We start from the raw sequence: 20210 nt of genomic DNA on the forward strand, positions 1-20210 counted from the left end.
CTCCTGATAAATATGTGGTATAAAATATTTCTCGTTTGTTTATCCGATCAACATTTCGATTTTTTTTATACACCCAATCAATCCATGTATCACGACTTACACCTTTATCATATTTAGGTTTTAAAAAATTTATTCTTGAATCATAACTTTTAGCAGCAAACGCACCAAAATCGACTATGTCATCAGGTTTCATTGGTTGAATTCTTTTTATTGCTTGTATACCGCCTTCAGTAAATTTCTCCATAAAACCAGTCCCTTCTTTTCCCTCCTTTGGTTCTTCACCAGCAGCACCTTTAGGTTGAGGCGGTTGAGGTTGTGCGACGGTTATTTTAGTTGGAAGCTCCTGTAAAATTTGTTCTGTTCGTTTTAATACTGGAAGAATACCCTTCTTCCTCTACTCCTCATCCTTAACATCTCCCCATATGGCTTTTTCAGTAACCGCTGTAACAGGCTTAAATAATTGTTCAGTACCCGTAGCAAATTCAACTTGTGCTTCTTGACGTTCTTGAAGTTTTTGTCTTGCAGAACCACGAACAGGAAGAAATTTTTTGGTTGCTTCTAGTCGCTCTCGAGCTAAACTAGTGGTATATGCTTCTCCAATGTTTGCCATTATTGATATAATGATCATTTAATTTATAGCAGCAGAGAGGGTGCTGCCTCCAACTTGGCACCGACGCGATCACTGCGATTTTTCGCGATTAGAAAAACTTATCAGTTATAGTCTGGGTAAGTCAATTAGAGTTTATTAAGTTCGTTGACAAGGTTGTCTTATTCCGGATACCGAGAAAATCGCGATTTTTTTTGCGATTTCCAGGAAGGCTGATTTAGCAAACCGGAGAGTGAACCAATTAGAGTCTGTTCGCCCTCTCTGCTGCTGGAGGTGTCAATTTTGTCTCTGAGAGGAGAGTATGGGCGTTACAGGGGAACAGGATTTTATATATGTTTATAAGGGATGTAAAATGTATCGTTAATGCCCTATCTTTAAAGTCCTACTCTGTGTGGTCAGTACATGTATGTCTGTCGGTCAGTGGCATTGGTTAGCACGAGGAAGATTTAACATTACATTTCCCGTTAGATGCCAATGAGACCCACAGTTTATACTCCCGTTAGATACTAGTGTGCCATCTCCATGTTAAATTCTCATTAGAGGCTATATAGCCACACCACGTAAAATTCCCACTGAGACTAGAAAAGCTCCACCATGTTAAATTTCCACTGAGACTAAAAGTCCCATCACGTTAAATTTCCACTGAGACTGGAATGTCCGTCCATGTTAAATTCATACTGAAAATAGAAAGCCCCACCTCGTTAAACTAATACTAAGAATGCCCCACCACGTTAAATTAACACCGAGACTAGAAAGCCTCGCCATGTTGTATCCCCACTGAGACTATAAAGCCCCACCACGTTAAATTCCCACTGAGACTATAAAGCCCCACCACGTTAAATTCCCACTGAGACTAGAAAGCCCGACCATGTTAAATTCCAACTGAAGCCATGAGAAATACATTGTCAAATTCCAGTTAGAGGCTACAGTGTCAGTTTCTTTTTATATAAAAAATTAATCCTTCATTTTACTCTCTCTCTCTCTCTCTCTCTCTCTGTTTGACATAAAAGTCTATCGAAAGTGTACGATTCACAACTTCCATGTAATTCAAGTTTAGCCTTTTTTAAACTTTGAAAAGAGTCACTTTGCATTCTTTAGACCTATATAATTTATTTTCATTTTGTAATAAACTGACTACTGAAAAATCAAAGCTGCATCATAATGACATTAACATAACAACACAGTTTCTGCCCATATATTTATCAACCAAACAGACAGGGCAGTCACATGACACTGGAGATCTTTCTGACAACATTCGCTGACAGTTAAATGGTATAAACTGAAAATATTTCTCGTTGAACAGCCACAGTTTCACTCCTCACGTGAAATGTAGCAATGCAATGTAAATAGACGACAGTCCGCGCTGGCAAATCTTTAACATTTGTTAAAACTAATAAATGAAAGTTTACCTGACTTGATACTCGGTATTTTTGAAATACAACTAACTACAAGTGAGCATCCTAAATGTAGGTCAGTCAAAATTTCTAATACATCCCTCGAACTTCATACAGAATTTATGAAAGGAAAAATCTATGACTATTTTAGAATAGGATTTCACTTAGCCGCTATAAAGTCACACAGAAAGGAGGATAAAGTTAACTTCCCCTTGAAGCCATATTGACGAAAAAAATGAAGCCTAACGGTTAATTTCCGTTGGACACCATCAACCCACATACGATTTCAAAACAGAATTCCCGTTTGACGCAATAAACCAAAAGAAGTAGTGACCTAATTTTAATGTCCTCTTGTTGGAATAAAGACGATAAAATGAGGCATAATGTTAATTTGCCGCTTAGTGATACAACCCACAGATACTATTCAACACATGACTCCCGTTTGAAGCTATAAACCAACGAAGATGGCGGCCTGATGTTTTTTTCCCATTGTCTCCCGAGTGCCATTAAAAATTGGAGGCCTAAGTTTAATTTCTTATTGACCCTCAATCATTGTCTTATTCTATTATTTTTATTATAATAATTATTATTATTATTATTATTATTATTATTATTATTATTATTAAAATTATCATTGTTATTATTAGTAGTAAAGAAGTTACAGTAAGAACTATCACAGAGGTAACACTATTCAATACTTTGAAAAAGTCGGCCCAAGATCCTGTACAGTGATATTTGCACATTAAGGGAGATAATCGTTGTACAATATATGGGTTCTATTATATTGCTTATTTCCCATTATTCTTGTTCAGGGCATAAATATCAATTTTGATCAATTAAACCATTGAAAAAAATATACAAGTAGAATTTTCCAATTTGTATTAGCATACGGCGTATTTAGTCTCCGGTAAACTATATTTAAACCAAATAGTACATTTAAATTTCAATTATGAAAGCACTATGTACCTAATGTATACATTTTAAGTCATTTAATACATTAGGAGGTACCTATCGTCTTCATTTTAAGATTGCATGAAATGTCTTACAGTGCTCACAGTTTCATTACATGTAAATGTATAAATTATAAATGTGTGTATGTATATATGCTGAAAAGTGGCGTTAAGCCCACAACAACAATTACTGAATTCAAGAATATATTTAATGCAAGAGGCTCGCCGTTTGATTGATTTTAAAAATCAGTTGACAATGGCCCTAGCCATATTAGGTTATTATTGTTTGATATTGTTTAATTTGAAATTTCCATACAACAAAAATATATGATACAGATACAGTCATTTATATCATCAATGCAAGATCTTTATACATTTCTTATTTATACAGAGTGTCCAACAAATTCTCACAACTTTTAGTAGCTACTCTATTTGACTAAAATGACGGTGTAGTGTACCTCTTTTGTTACTTTGTAAATCAAACCCCCAAATCTGTTCTATTGCTCATGGATGATTTGTAGGTATGTGGTGAACTGTTCATTAAAATATACAATTTTGCTGAATGCAGACCTTTCTGGTACACTACTGCCTTCAGTTTAAGCCACTTACAGGTATTTGGTAACAGCCATATCTAGCGCGAAATTCAAAGTGGCCACATATCATCCGGTTGTGCTAATCCACATGGATTTATAAGTTGTCAAATGTAGGATTTGACCTGGAAATATTAAGTACACATCGCACAACCGAAGGTAACACACCAGTCGCGAGAAATATCGTAAGTGTATACCGAAGTGTGCATATGAGAATATTTGCAAATAGTTGCACATTTTAAAGTATAGGCGTATATCAGCCCTTAAGATTCCAGTACGGATCATGATCGGTGTGGGGCTGATTGACCAGCCTACTTTTTTGTTTTTGTCGTTTGTTGTTTTGGATTCAATGCCATTTCTCGGCGCAAGATGGGTTATACGTGGCTGCCAGTAGAACCTGTAAAGCCACCGATAAAAATCACCGACGTACGGGAAGCTACTGGCAAGCTTTATCACATACCAACATTCTAAAATTCCGTTACCGAAATCGACTGCAGATCAGCGAATCAAGTGTGCTAGCAATAATGGCAGGGGTAAGTACTACAAGGACCAAAAATGGTTCACCTCAAAACGTCTCCAGTTTTTGATATAAGCTGGATAAGTTGTAAAAATAGAGTTTAAGTTCACAAATTGATTAATGCTCCTTTACAAAATGTATATGGTTTATAATATTATCGAATAACTGCACATCTCTAAGACGGAGATGGATATTGTTTAGCGCCAAAAACGAAAAAAAAATATTTCTATATATTTAAAAAAGGTGCATACGAAATATCTGTCATAAGTGTTTAAGCTTATAAAAGTATGGTTTTATTTACTTAGACTTGGTGTATTTCTGACAAGTGTATACATTTTACATATATAAAAGCTAGAAGCTATGAGGTACCAATTATTTAGTGTGAAGATGTTGGATCTGTACAATTTTCATTTTGAGCCAAAGTCACTTTTCTGCCATTATTAGTGACAAATATCTTTCCCCATCAGTGTTTGAAAGATAATAAGCAAATAAGTTGATCTCTTGCTTTCAGTAGAGGAGCGGCCATTTTATTTTTAAAGGGGAAGTAAATAGATCTTTAAAGACCGAGTATAAGAGAATCCTAATCGTCTGAAGTCATATGGGTTTGTTTACACTTTTTCAAGAAGTCATTGCATGTTCTATTCAGTAGTGAAACTAATACAAGTTAGTTATTAAAATGTTATTAAATTAGAGTTATCCCTCCTTATAGTTCCTTAGTATTGTCACTGATCTTTGTGCATAGACCTTCTGGCGTCTGCCTTGTCTACGGCAAATATAATCATATCGCTACTGGACTTTGGACACAAAATTGCAATTCTGATGGAAAAGCACTAATTTTATGGAGTATAAGTGTGAAGGATCTTTCATAAGAGCGGTTTTCAAATTACATTGATATAATTATTTGGATAATTTCTAACTTTCGCGAACCTTGTCGTGCAAAACATGTACACACTGAGATCGTTATGTTTCATTTTAAAATTGGCACAAAAGTATGATTTTATTTATAAATGATGTTTTATTTGTGGACTGCTCTTATGTCCTTCACAGCAAATATGGCTTGCTATTGCTTTCGAGCTGTCCACACAAAACTTTATAGATAACCAAAGGCTTAATGTTTCAATTTTAATAACAGCTTGGATTGAGCTTCTTAGCTCTGTTTGCCTAAATGGCCAGTTTTCTAGGGATAAGGGTTTCCTGATCAGTACTCATCTCCTCCAGATGTGTTCTTTTCCTTTCTTCCCCTTAACAGTTTCTGTTTCGTGCGACCCCGGCCCTGAGGTCTTAAATTTTAATTTCTTGTTAAATTTGTATAGTTTTATATGTTATTGTGTTTCTAATGTGGGTTAAATGGGCTTAAAGAATCAAATATTTCTTCAGTTGTAATTTGTTTACTATCTGTTTTAGAGTGAGTGGTGGTGTATATGCATCGCTCTCTTTTTCTCTCTATCTACCGTTTTGTTTGGCTTTTGTTTGTTTATTTGTTGCTTGCTTTTTATGTTTTCTTTTTTGTATTGGATATATTAGTTATTCACATTCTCGTTATGTAGATTCTCGCATTATAGTCTATAGTTTCATTCTGGGTTTTAGGCACACTCTGTGACTGTCTTATGTGGCGGTCTGCTTTAGTCCTACTTCCTCTTGGGTTTGGGTACTTGTTTTTGTTCCTTTAAATGGTGGTGTTTCTCACGTAAGATATTGTTTCTGAATTTCTATTTCTTTATTGTTTCCTTTTCCTTACGTATTGCCCCTGTTTGTGTTTATTCCCTTAAGATATTGTTTCTGAATTTCTATTTCTTTATTGTTTCCTTTTCCTTACGTATTGCCCCTGTTTGTGTTTATTCCCTTTCTTGCTGTTGACGTTGCTGTACTTTATTTGTTTATGCAGGCACGCTGATTTCCTTTGTTTGTGATGTCATTTCTGGCTACTTACGTTGCTATACTTCTTGCTGTCTGCTGGATTCCTGTTTTTCTCCATGCGGTTGATGTTTTCTTTTGTTAGGGTACAATGTCTAGGGTCATGCATTGTTTGTCCATACTTGATGCGTTGGGGCCATCCATATATGACGTCTCGCATCGAGAGGGAAGTGTCCGACTTGTGTGACGATGTGTGATGATGGGAGGTAGGGGAGTTTTGAGAAATGTGACGTCACAAAACAACACCAGCGCCATCTACCTGAGACAATGTTGAGAGTAGAGAACTTTGAGAATTAAATTCATGAGATGAGATGTCTATAGTTTTATTCCTTAGATTTTAAGTGTTTTTCATATCCATCATCTTTCACTTTAGTATATGTTTCCAGAGGACAAAACATCTTTTTTTTGAAAATTGTTGGTGCCGGGGGTTCAAAGCTCTGTGGTATCATATAAGAGGGGGTCTAAATTAGTTTTATGACGCGATGTGACGAGGATGGAGGAGGGTACAGTATTCACCAAAATTGCATGACGTCAAATATAGTAGGCCACATTGTCTTTTAAATATGAAGCCATTAAATTTAGTCCGTGACCTACATGTGCTATGCTCATTTGGTACATATAGAGTGCGAGTTTCCTTTTCAAGATTTCTTCATCCCGTTTCCATATTGGCACTGTTTATTAAATTTCTTAGCCAACGAAACATATCAAGATTAGTAAACGTGTGCTTCAACTCTTTGAATCTGCGATAAAATTGAAACTGTAATGGTTTTACTACGAAATATTTGCATTTTTTGAAAATTCTCAATTTTAATTTATGTACACGTGATTATCTTTTGTATCTTATATGTTGTTACGTAAGGTTGTGCTCATAACAGGATGAGTAATAAGTGCACGTATTTTAATGTTTAATTTATTAACAAGATGTATATGCAATCTATATGCAGGTGACGTGTATATAAGATGGAATATTTGTTATGGACAAAGTGTATTGTACTAATGATGAATAATAACTTGCTTTCTTGTTTTGCACGCAGTGAAGGCCATTGCTAGTTTTGTACATAATATACGCCATTGCTAGTTTTGCATACAGTGTAGACCATTGCTAGTTTTATACACAGTGTACGCCATTGCTAGTTTTGTACACAGTGTACGCCGTTGCTAGTTTTGTACACAGTGTACGCCATTGCTAGTTTAGACATTGATGGCTAAGCTTCTCTGCTTATTATTAGATATGGTGTTGAATAAAAAAGCGGGGAGCGAGAGAGGATGATGAAGAGAATGACTTTAATTGTAGTTTTTCTAACTGTCATTGAATGCTTTAAAGTGCAAATGAAAAATGTACTGGTCTAAGGATCATTGATATTAATCAGTTGTTATGTATATGTGATTTCATTATATCTGATTTAATATATATTTATTTGAATTTAATTGTCTGTCAGTTTTTAAAAAATTTCTTCATCAAATAATATTGTAATGCAAATGTATTCACTAGAAATGATTCTTTTACAGAAAATAGTTTCACCTTGACTGTTATATTTATAGACACCAGGTGTTGATCCAGATCCTGACCTTGATTACAAATCTGTAGCAACCACGTAAATAAGTTTTATTTTAAAATGATTGGTTGATGTCGAGGTCATGATGGGACTCCGTGTTTAAGATGTAAACATTTTTTTGATATCTTTTATTTTTTAGAGTAAATTTATTGGTTTTCGTCAGGGCCACGCTTGGTAGAAGTGATCTTTAACAAGTACCTAATTTCTATAAGCTTCCAGAACATGATACGTAACTCCCTGTTTACGTTTTAAAAGTCGATATAACCTATGGTTTGGAGAATTATTCTCAGTAGAAGCTGGGCTGTTAAACTTGAAATTGTATGTTGTGCTGTTTGGAGTTATTTCAAATTACTTGGATTGGAGTTATTTCAAATTATTTGGATTCAGAAAATTTAATTCTTTTTTTCTGGAAAATACATGTTCTCTTAATCAAAGACAGTTTTCATAGAAATTTATTTTGGTTTCCAAAACTGGAGTGATAATTCTTGTTTCTACAAGGAACTATAGACTTCAAAACTACAGGTTAGACCATATGTCATCGTTTTCCATTTTGGATTCTTCGTCGGGATTCGAATTTGAAATCAGTAGAACATTTTGATATTAGGACTACTAAAATTTTATTCGTGGATTATTCCTGGATTATTTTTGGATTTGATTCTATAAAGCCGTAAGTTCATATTTGTTCTCCATTTTTACAAACTTTTTCCAGGCAAATAAATTATTGTATTTTTTCCTCACAGCTAGTTGTTTTCACTGTTTCTTGTGCTACTGTTTATTCGATCCTAAACATGTGACATAAGAAAATATGGTAACATTTGTATATTTGGGTAATTGTTCATATTCGCCACATTGTTTTATTTGCAGCATCCATTTTTATGGCCTTCTGCTGGCTTGTTTGCCAGACTAGATACTGTATTTATGCCTGGAGGTTAGACCAAACAGATTAAATTAACAATAAGTCAGTTTTTCTGTTTGTAGTGGTCCGGTAATTCTTTCTGTTTCCTTTTATAGTATGTCTTGTCATTGTCGGTTTACTTGAAGGATGGATCTTTCTTATGATCATGGTCGTGATTGTAGCACTCGGCATTATCATTCTGCTTGCCATTCTGAAAACAACTCTAAATATCATCAAGACGATTTTGCTTGCGTACAAATCCCTGTCAGTTACATGCTTTGCTGTGATATGGTATGGTTTGGATTGTTTTGAATATTATGCACAAGTCATACTATTCTTCAATTCATGTTCAAACCATGGATATATAAATGTATAAGATTTTCTTCGGACCGACAGGATTACAAAAAAAAAAAGAAATGATATTTAGTTCATTAATTAGTTTAGTTTAGAAATGACTTCTTTCATTGTCAAAACAATGTAACGTCTATCAATTTATTTTAATGCATTTGATTTCAATCACATTGGTCGTGAGATCAGTACAAATGAAAGCTGCTGAACTAAACTATTAATCTGCTTCACAAGTAGGCGATAATATTTCCTAAACGTATACTCTGATGTCTAACTGATAGATTCGAAAATGATATTTAATGGCACCCTGCCTGCAACAGTTGAAGATGAAACTGGTGGTATGGGGTAAAACACTAATAAATAAAGCCCTGATCATTTCGTAGCTAGTTTAATCTACCGAGCAATCGCGTCCTTAGAAACACCCCAAATATGATGTGATTGAAAGCTAATACGCGAGTTGTGATCATTAAAAAGTCTGAGGGAGTTAGCCTTATGTAAACATTCCTTCAGAGCCGACATAAGACAAAGTCTACCTAGTATGTATTCACAAAGACAAATTTCTTTTTAGTGTCTACTTGGTATTGTAGTTTGCATTTATGTTTTAAAAAGTGAATCACCTATTCTGATTTTAATATTAGTATCTGTAAGAAAAAATGTCCAGTATTTACCAGGTGTAGAGTTTGACATTGTGTACAGTTATCAATGCCAACAACATGACTTAAAATACTTAAAAGAAAAAGAACTCTTTGGATCAGCTCACCAAGTATGTTAAAACATATTTGCATCCCAAATGGAACTGTGTCTAGAAAAAGCGCGCTGAAAATGGAAGACCCATTTCATAAAAGGTGTCACACGAGACAGTGTATCCACTGGATATCAATTGTTGTAAGTAACAAATGTGGACAAGGGAGGGCGAACTGAATTTAAAGCATTATATCCCAACCATTCTTGGTACATTTCAGTAGATAATTGTAATACAATATGTACAGGTACTTTTTATTGAATTACACTGTTGTTTATCATAAAATGAAAGCCATTATTGCAAACAGGTCAACATTCGTTTTGACATTAGGTCAATAGGCGAATTCTTTACAATGAGTGCCCTGTCTCCATAGCAACCAAATGTAAGTCTAACAATAAGTCAGTTCATCTATTTGTACTGAGATATCTTTTCATCGTGTGTTTCTTAGGCTCATTGATTTTCTTTATCATCATAACGATGCTTGTGACACTCAAAACGTATACCTTTGTTCGTCATTCTGAAGCGTGAACGGTTCTAAATATTCAGTTAATTTTGCATGCATAAAATGACATTGCTGACGTTGCTGACGTGAGCAATAAAATAGTAAAGAAACACAATATAGTATACAAGCGGGGCACGAATTCGACGCATACATGTCAGTGAAATGATCCCCACTGATTTGAATTGAATGTAAATTTATTCAGTGTACTCAGTTTGAAACTGTGTTACAAAGAGACCTGTCTATTCAGCTTTGATTCAGCGATAGCAGTACGGTCTTACAGGTAGCTTGTGCGGTACATTGGTTACGGATTTCACGCATTTCTACTGATGGGCAGAGCATAGGCATTCAAGAAATGCCCTGATTTGAGAGCTAAGAAATGTTAATCTAACAATAAATCAGTTCATCTCTTTGCAGTGATCCCATATTTCGGTCTGTTACATTTACAAGATTTATCTTTTCACAATGTTTCCTTTGGCTTTTGAGTTTATCTAACATCACAGTGATGTTTCTGGCACTCAAAGGGTTCATCGTTCTGAAACTTGAGCGGCTAAATCTATCCAGTTAATTGTGCCGACGTAAGCAACAAAACAGCAAAGCGTGGCAATGTAGTATACAAATGGAACATACACTCAACCCATACATGTCAGTGAAATAATCAACAGGGGACTGAACTGTCTGTAATCTAATTCAATGAACTCCGTCTGAAACGGTTTGCATATTCAGCTATGGTTTGTCAACCAAAAGAATGATCAAGGTCGGAGTTAGCTGTAAAAGTAAGTTTATTCTTGTTACATCCAATATGATTTCCTAAATACTGGACCATTTTAGGACATATGTGTGCTGTCTGCTTCTATCCTCTGTATTATACATATTCAAACAATGATCACAATAAGAAAGTATTTTCTACTTTATTGAATATTTTGTTTACAGCAGTTACATACTTTATTTTCTGTTAAGGCGAAGAATGTGAATTTGTAAATAAATGATCTCTAGATGCTGTATGCTCTGATTTGTCATGAGAGAGAGAGCAAAGTCATCGTAAACTCCGGTTATGAATTAATTCGAATTTTTATTTCGTCCACTTTCCATAACGGACATAAAAAGCATCAGGGGAATTTGAAGAGGTTCACATATTCATTCACATTTCCACTTTCTTAAAGTTCACCCCAACGATGGGCCCCAAGTAGTCTAACGCGCTCGCCGTTACGGATCATTGCCATCTCACCTCTGTTTTGCGTGTGCTCTAGTTTCAGGTTCGGTCAATGTGGGTATGTGAGAAAGCTTGCCAGTAGCTTCTCGTGGGTCGGTGGTTCTTTCTGGGGTTTTCCCGGGTTCTTCCTCCACCATTTATACTGGCCGCCATGTATAGCCTATCTTGTGCTGAAATATGGCGTTAAAACCTACAACAACAACAACACCCCAACGCGATTGCCTCCATAACACAAATGGAGGTCTAAAAGCTGTATTATAATATGAATACTTAGTTGAGGTACGTACCTGTACTTTATTTATATGAAGGACGTACCTGTACTGTATTTATTTGAAGGACGTTTACTGTATTTATATGAAGGACTTAACTGTACTGTATGTATATGAAGGACGTAAAATGTGCTGTATTTATATGAAGACCGTACCTGTACTGTATTTATATGAAGGACGTACATGTACTGTATGTATATGAAGGACGTAAAATGTGCTGTATTTATATCAAGGCCGTACCTGTACTGTATTTATATGAAGGACGTACATGTACTGTGCTATATGTATTTAATTTACGCATGAACTTTATCCGTAAATGAAGGTTGGAGTTTGAGCCTTCCTGACTAATATAATGTTTTAAAAAAACGTAGACGTACGATATAATATGACGGCATGTGTTCTGCTCGACTCCCTTGATTTAGTGGCGATTTTCTCGAAGTCAGCTTGTGGAATTTTCTTTAAACTTTTTCTGCTGTTAGAAAGGGGCCTTATTTCGATAATGTATAAGAGGCGTTGAAATCAAAATCCTTTAAATAAGGGTTCCATGAGTACAAACAATTGCTACAGTGTATTATCATTTGCGTGTTTTTCATAGGCGGTACCCCGTAAGGTGCCCATTATTTCGTTGTTTGGTCTCCACGAAATTCGTCAGGACTTCTTTCGCAGATGGACTCTATCACCTAGAGATAAAATATCAGTGGAGGGTCCATGTCAAAAGTCTTTAAACTCGTCAACTGAGTTGCTGGATCGTCGTTTGGATCACCAGGTCGCCGATTGGGCCACTGAGTTGGTCGCAGAGGGTCGACAGGGTCGTGGAGTCGTCGACTGGGTCGTTGAGTCACCGACTATTCGCTGACAGGGTCGCTAAGTCGCCGACTGGGTCTCCGAGTGAGTCGCAGAATCGTCGACAGTATTGCCGACTGTGTCGCAGAGTCGCTGGTTGGGTCGCTGAGTAAGTCGCAGAGTCACCGACTGGGTCGTCTGTGAGTTGCAGAGTCATCGACTGGGTGTCCTGTGGTCGCCGGGTCGCCGACTGGGTCTCAGGAATGCCGACTGGGTCGCAGAGTCGTCGACTGGATCGCAGTGTCGCCGACTGTGTCGATGACTATGTCGCAGAGTCACTGACAGCTTCGCCAGCTTGGTCGCAGAGTAGCCGAATGGATCTAAAGACTTGGTCGCACAGTCGCCTGCAAGGTCGCAGAATCGATGACTGTGTCGCTGATTTGGACGCAGAGTCGCCGACTGGGCCCCCGAGTGAGTGCAGAATCGTAAACTGTGTTGCTGATTGTGTCGCCGGCAAGGTTGGGGTCGCGCGTCGTTACTCGATCAAGAACGACACACAGAGACGAACAGTACGAAATGATGAGACAAGAGATATCATCAGTTAAATATATATTGTCGCAAGATTTCCAAGTTTCTTGGACGAGCCTTGTAGCGTCTGTATCGTGGTGGACGAAAGTCCTTGCCCTTACACTTTTTAAATTCACCAGCCTGGCCCTTTCCTGTTCGGCGAACTACGACCAAGTGTGCATGCTCCGGCGTGTGGTTATACTGCTTCACTTGCAAGAGGACGTCTTTACACAATACCGCTTCATAACACACCACCGTCGCAGAAGCAAGTGGCACGTATATATATATATATATATATATATATATATATATATATATATATATATATATATATATATATATATATATATAATGGCGAAATCACGTTACCCAAACTAAGACGCAGGACGGCATTACAAAGCCCGCTAACATTTTAAAGTAAATATATACTTTAACTAAACTAAAATTAGCTTATCTGAAACGAAATTGACTTCTTGGATCGCCTCTACCTCGACATAAATCTAGATACCACCGGCGAAACGTTGAAAACAAAATCATCTAAGTAGTTGTCAAATTAAAAATGATTGATCCAATCGATCCACATTATGCATGTTTTGTTCATACCTAGTACACACAGGGTACCCCTTATTTCCCTGGTTGTTGTAGACGAAATTCGTCAGAACGGCCTTCGCGGGCGATTCTATCCCCTAGAGAGAAAATGCCAAAGAAGGATCCATTTCAAAACTCTTTCAAGAGGGTACGTAATATCTCAACTGTGTAGGTAAGATATACATTACGGCATACATTTTACCAATACCCCTTGATCTAGCCGAAAAGTTCTCGAAATTGACTTGTCGAATTTTCTTTACAATTTTCCAACTGTTGGAACATGTTCAAATCTAGATACCGCCGATGAAGCTTTGGAATAAAACTTCTCTAAATATGTGTCATATTAGTATAAATATTGATCGAGTCGATTCTAATTGTGAGTATTTTTCATACCCAGTACCCATAGGGTGGCCCTTCGCGGGTCGAGTCTGTCCCTTGACATAAATTCTCAAAGAAAGGTACATGTCAAAACTCTTTTAAGACGGGACTTAATAGCCTGGGTGTACGCAAGATACAGTCTCCGTACAACATGTGTTGTACTCAGTCCCCTCTGTATAGCAGCGAGTTTCTTCAAATTAACTCGATGAATGTTTTCTTCGAACTTCTCTACTGCTGTAACAGGTCCCTTGCTAGATACTTTCCAGTAGGCGTCAAAATAATTTATTGTTGCTCAAATAGATGTATATTATGCTTGTATTTCATACCCGGTATCCTTAGAATGCCCGTTATTTTAATGATTCCTCTCCGTGATATTCGTCAGGACTTGCTTCCTAGGTCCAATAGAGATGAAATGTCATTGAAGGGTCCATGTCGGAACTCTTTAAGGAGGGGAGGTAATGTCCCAACATTATACGTAAAATATAATCTTCTTACGGTATGTGTTCGACCCGAACCCCTTTATCTAGCCGCGAATTTCTCGAAATCGGCTAGACGATGAGTTTTGGAAACTTTACATTTTGCTAGGACGAGTCCCTCATTAGATACTTTCCAAGAGAAGTCGAAATCTATCTTATGATCAGGAGTACAATTAGTACAGATGATTGATCTATTAACATTTTCGTATTGTTCATACAAGATACCCATAGTGCGCCCTTATTGCGTCGTTTTCTCTCTACGAGAGGACGTCCTTCGTTTGGTGGACTTTATACACTAGGGTTAAAATATCAAAGAAGAGTCCAAGTAAAAACTGAATAAAGAGGGGACGTAATGGCTCAAATGGAAACGTAAGATATAATCTTACAGCATGTGTAGAGCTCTAATTGCTTTATCAAGCCTATTTTTTCTAGAAATAGGCTGGAAAAAGCGTTTTCTAATATTTCCTACTCTTAGAACGATCACTATTTTCGCAATCTCCTAGAGGCGTTGAACTCAAAATCCGCTAAGTAGGAGTACAATTAGTACAAACTATTGATACAATCTATTAACATTTGTATGATTTTTTACCCTGTATCCATTGCGCGCCCCTTATTTCGCTGATTACTGCCGACAAAGTTCGACCGATCGTCCATCGTGGGTGGAATCTATACACTAGAGATACAATATCAAAGAACGTTGTTTGTCAAAACTCTAAAATGGTCGACGCATTGCCAAAATATAAACGTAAGGTATCATCTTCTTACGGCATATATTGAACCAGACTTCCTTCACCTAGCCGCTGTTATCTCGAAATCGGCTCTAAGAATCTTTATAAAAGTTTTCATTTTGCTAGGACAGGTACCTATTTAGATACTCCCAAGAGATGCTGAAATCAAAATCCTCTAAGTAGGAGTACAATTAGTACAAATTATAGAAACAATCTATTAATACGTTCGTGTTGTTCATACTCGACACTCACTGGGAGCCCCTTATATCGCTCTTCCTTGTCAGGACTTCCTTCTTTTGTGGACTTTATCCTCTAGAGACAACATATCACTCGAACTCCTGTCTCTAGCCACGAAATCTCGAAATTGGCTCGAAGATTTTTCTTCAAACATTTCATACTGTTAGACCGGGTCCCGATTTAGATACTGTCCAAGAAACATTGAAAACAAAATCCTCTGGAGTACAATTATTAGACTATTGATACAATCAATTAACTTCTGCGTTTTTTCATGCATGATTCGTATAGCTAACTCCACGTTATATCGCTGACTCCTCTCGACGAAATTCGTCAGAACTTCCTTCGTGGATGTACTCTATCCCCTAGAGATAGAATATTATAGACGGGTCCATGTCAAAACTCTAAAGAGGGTACGTAATGACCCAATTGTTTTCATAAGAAACAATCTTCTTACGGTATGTGTTCTTCCCGACCTCGTTCATCTAGTCGCGAATGTCTTGAAATGAGCTCAACGAGTTTGCTTCAAATTTTTCGTACTGTAAGAACAGGTCCCTAACTAGATAATGTGAAAGAGGCGTCGAAATCAAAATCCTCTAAATAGAAACTCAATTAGTACAAATCATTGATACAAATATATTAAGAATTGAGATTTCTTTCATATCCAATGCCCACAGGACGCCAATTATTTCTATGTTTTCTCTCAACGAAATTCGTCAGGACTTCTATCGTGGATGGATTCTATCTTAGGAGATAATATATCGAAGAAAGGGCTCATGTTAAAGCTCTTAAGAGGGGACGTAATAGCCCAAATGAATACGCTAGATATCATCTTCTTACGGCATGTAATGTACCTGACCTCCTTCATCTAGTCGAAATTGGCTCGACGAAGTTTCTTTTAATTATTACTACTTTTAGAACGGATGACTAATTAGACGCTGTCCAAGAGAAGTTGAAATCAAAATCCTCTAAGTTGGACGGATGACTAATTCGACGCTCTCCAGGAGCAGTTGAAATCAAAATCCTCTAAGTTGGTGTACAATTAGTAAAAACTATATTTTACCACCTATTAATATTTGCTTGTTTTTCATACCCGGGACATATAAGGCGCAATTTAATTCGCTGTTTCCTCTTAACGAAATTCGTCAAGATATCCTTCTTAGGTGGACTCTATACCCTACAGATAGAATATCAAAGAAGGGTCCGTGTCAAAACAGTACAAAGCGGTGACGTAATGACCCAGTAGTAAACGTAAGATTTAATCTTTAGGCATGTGTTCTGCTCGACTTCTTTTATCCAGCCGTTAATTTCTTGAAATCGGCTCGACGAGTTTTCTTCAAAACTTTCTAACTGTTAGAACAGATTGCTAATTTGATACTGTTCAAGACACGTTGAAATCAAAATCCTCTAAGTTGGAGTACAATCAGTACAAACTAGTGATACAATCTATTAACGTTTGCATGTTTTTCATACCAGGTACTTATAACGTTCACCCCGATTTCGTTCCTATCTTTTGACGAATTCGTCAGGAGTCCCTTCGTGGATGGACTCTATTCCCTAGAGATCAAATATCAAAGAATGGTCCATGTCAGAACTCTTAATAGGGGACGTAATGTCCCAATAATATATGTATGATCTCATCTTCTGACGGCAAGTGTTGTATTCGACTTCCCCTATTTAGCCGAAAGTTTCTCAAAATCGTCTCGACGAGTTTTCTTCAAACTTTTCCTGCTGTTAGAAAGGTTCTCCGTTTAAATACCTATCAAGAGACATTGACATCAAAATCGTCTAAGTTGGAGTACTCTTACTACAAACTAGTGATATAATCTATTAACATTCGCGCGTATTTCATACACGGGAGATATAGGGCGCCCTTTATTGCGCTGTTTCCTTTCAAAGAAATACATCGATACTTCCGTCGTTGGTGGTCGCTATCCCCTAGAAATAAAATATGAAAGAGGGGTCCATATCGAAACTCAATGAAAAAGTAACTTAATGGCCCAGATGTAAACGTATGATATAATCTTACAGCATGTGTTCTGCTCAACTTCCTTTATCTAGCCGCTAGTTTCTTGAAATTGGCTCTACTTTGTTTTTCAACCCTTGATTACTAGAACGGGTCCCTAATTAAATACTGTCTGAGAGACGTTGAAATCAAAATCCTCCAAGTTGGATAACAATCAGTACAAATTAGTGATATAATATATTGTCATTTGAGTGGTTTTCATAACCGGTACCCATCGGACACCCCTTAACTGGTCGTTTCCTCTTGACGAAATTCATCAGGACCTCCATCGTGTATGGATCTATCCCACAGAGATAAAACATCAAAGACTGATCCATGTCAAAACTCTTAAGATGGGATGTAATAGCACAACTGATTAGATATAATGTAATCTTCTGACGGCATGTGTTGTGCTCGACCATTTCTCTCCGACTGCGTATTTCTCGAAATTGGATCGAAGAAATTTCTTTACACCTTTTCTACAGTATAACATTGAAATCAAAATCCTTCAAGTTGGAGCACAATCAGTACAAACTGGTGATACAGTCTATTAACATTTGCATAGTTTTCATTCCCAGTACCCTAGGGCGCCTCTTTTTTCGCTGTTTCCTTTCGACAAAATTCATCAGGACTTCCTTTGTGGGTGGTTTCGATTCCTGAGATATAAAATTTCAAAGAAGTGTCTATGTCAAAACTCAATGAAAAGGTGACGTAGTGTCCCAAATGTAACGTAATATATAATGGACTAAATCCCCTATAGATAAAATGTCAAAGAAGGGTATATATATCAAACTCTATAAAGAAGGGACTTGATGGCCCAAATATATCCCTAAAATACAATTTTCATATGGAATGTGTTGTACTCGACCACCTTTATGTTGCCGCGTCTTTCTCGAAATCGACGCGACAAATTTATTAATTTAATTTTTTTTACTTACTTTTAGCACGGGTACCTGACCATGTACTGTCCAACAGGCGTTGAAATCAAAATGCTCTAATTAGAGGTTCAATTAGTACAAACTCACGAATCAGTCTATTAATCTGTTTTTCATACCCGGTAACCATCGGACACCCTTTATATCGCGGTTTAATATCGACGAAATTCGTCAGGACTTCCATCCAGAGTTGAATCTTTCACCTAGAGATAAAATATCAAAGTAGGTTCCATGTCAAAACTGTATAAAGATATAATGTTCTTACGGCACGTGTCTTACGCGACCTCCATCTAGCCGTAGATTTCTCGAAATCGGATCGAGGAATTTTTAAAATAACTTTTTCTACCGGTAGAACGTGAACCTATTTAGATACTATGTAAGAGACGTTGAAATCAAAGTCTTCTTAACAGGTGTTCAGTTAGTATAAATTATCGATACAATCTATTAACACTTGCGTGTTGTTGTTTTTCTTTTTTTTTTTCGAGTGGTGGGAGGCGATGGTTAATACCAGGTACCCTTAGGTCATTGCTTATTTGGATATTTCCTCTCGACGAAATTCGTCTGGGCATTTTTCGTGGATGGACCTCTATCTTCTAGAGATAAAATGTCAGTACCCACGAATATAGTCCCAGTAGATTTTTAGATCATTTTTTCCTCTCATTTAGGTGGTGATACAAGGCATTCTTTGCATTGATTTAAAGGTAATTGTTTACTATTTATTATGATTTGGAAAGTTCAGTACTGAGAAACAAATGTAGAGACTATATATAGCGAAAATAATTGTTTTACCCGGGTCCAGTTGCAATACTCTCGCGTGCCTCAAATATTTAATCGCTAAAATGGCGAGACTACAGTCGCAGTATTTAAAGTGTAACTGTGACCAACTCATGAACTGCTAACATAGTGAGTACACAAATACTGGTTTGATAGTTGTCTTAGGAGTCCTGTGTTAAATGACCGCGAAATAATCCTTCTTAAAATGACAAGATTACGAAGAAATGCAATTATATTTATTTGATTAATTATTGTAATTTGCACATGATTTTTTCCATTGTATTAACAATACCATTTTGTGATTTTCCTTGATGCATTTGATTTTGCTGCCAGTCACACTAGATGTCAGAGTATTGGAATGAAAACCTGCCGAACTCAAACTATCCTCTTTTTTCATTCATAACTTACAATATTCCCTAAAAGGTACACTGATGACCAAAAAACATATTTGAAAATGATATTCAATAGCATCCTGCCTGCAAGAGATGAAAAGAGAAGTAGACCTGGTGTAGGGGTGATCAACTGATAAATCATGTTCTGAACGTTGCAAGTTTAGTATAGCAAGCAATCGAGACCTTAGAAACACCATTACAATGTAGTTCAAAAGATGTAGACAGGTCATGCAGATAACATGTTCTTATGGAGTTAGCCGTATATACAAACTTATAAAATGTTGTGATGATTACGATATCTACTGAAGTTAGTCCTGTACGATGTCTGCTGGAGTTATTCCTGTAAGATGTCTGCTGGAGTTAGTCCTGTACGATGTCTGCTGAAGTTATTCCTGTAGATGTCTGCTAGAGTTAGTCCTGTACGATGTCTGCTGGAGTTATTCCTGTACGATGTCTGCTGGAGTTAGTCATGTACAATGTCTGCTGGAGTTCGTCTTGTGTAAGCATTCCTTCAGAACTGTCACAATATGAAAGTCTACAATCTTATATGTAAGTACCAAGAAAATTTTAGACCTTGAGTCTACATAGTCTTGTAGTTTTAAGTACATCACATTTTATAATCTTAATATCAGTATTAGTAAGAAAACCATGTCTGATATTTATCAGGTGTAGCGCTTGACATTTCTCTGAAATTAGCAATGCCATCAATGTGACTGATTTAAGAGTCAAATCCTTTAGAGTTAAAAGACGCCTTTGGAAAAGCTCACTAAACGTGCATTATTAGATGCCTAGTGAAACAGTGTCAAGGAAAAATACTGATAATTCACAAAACGTTTCAAAAGGGAACATATCCACA

The 20210-nt window shown here is 36.7% G+C and overlaps 1 protein-coding gene across 1 annotated transcript in view; it reads left to right on the forward strand.

The window, feature by feature from the left end:
- Positions 1-10638: 10638 nt before the first annotated feature.
- LOC149781886 (uncharacterized) overlaps positions 10639-20210 on the forward strand; it is a 42338-nt gene continuing 32766 nt past the window's right edge. The window contains exon 1 of the mRNA XM_089935024.1: positions 10639-10788. The gene's annotated coding sequence lies outside the window, so the exon portion shown is untranslated. The remainder of the gene's footprint in view (positions 10789-20210) is intronic.

Source organism: Sinohyriopsis cumingii, chromosome 15, assembly GCF_028554795.1.
Source record: "Sinohyriopsis cumingii isolate HCF-2022 chromosome 15, ASM2855479v2, whole genome shotgun sequence".
NCBI lineage: Eukaryota > Metazoa > Mollusca > Bivalvia > Unionida > Unionidae > Sinohyriopsis > Sinohyriopsis cumingii.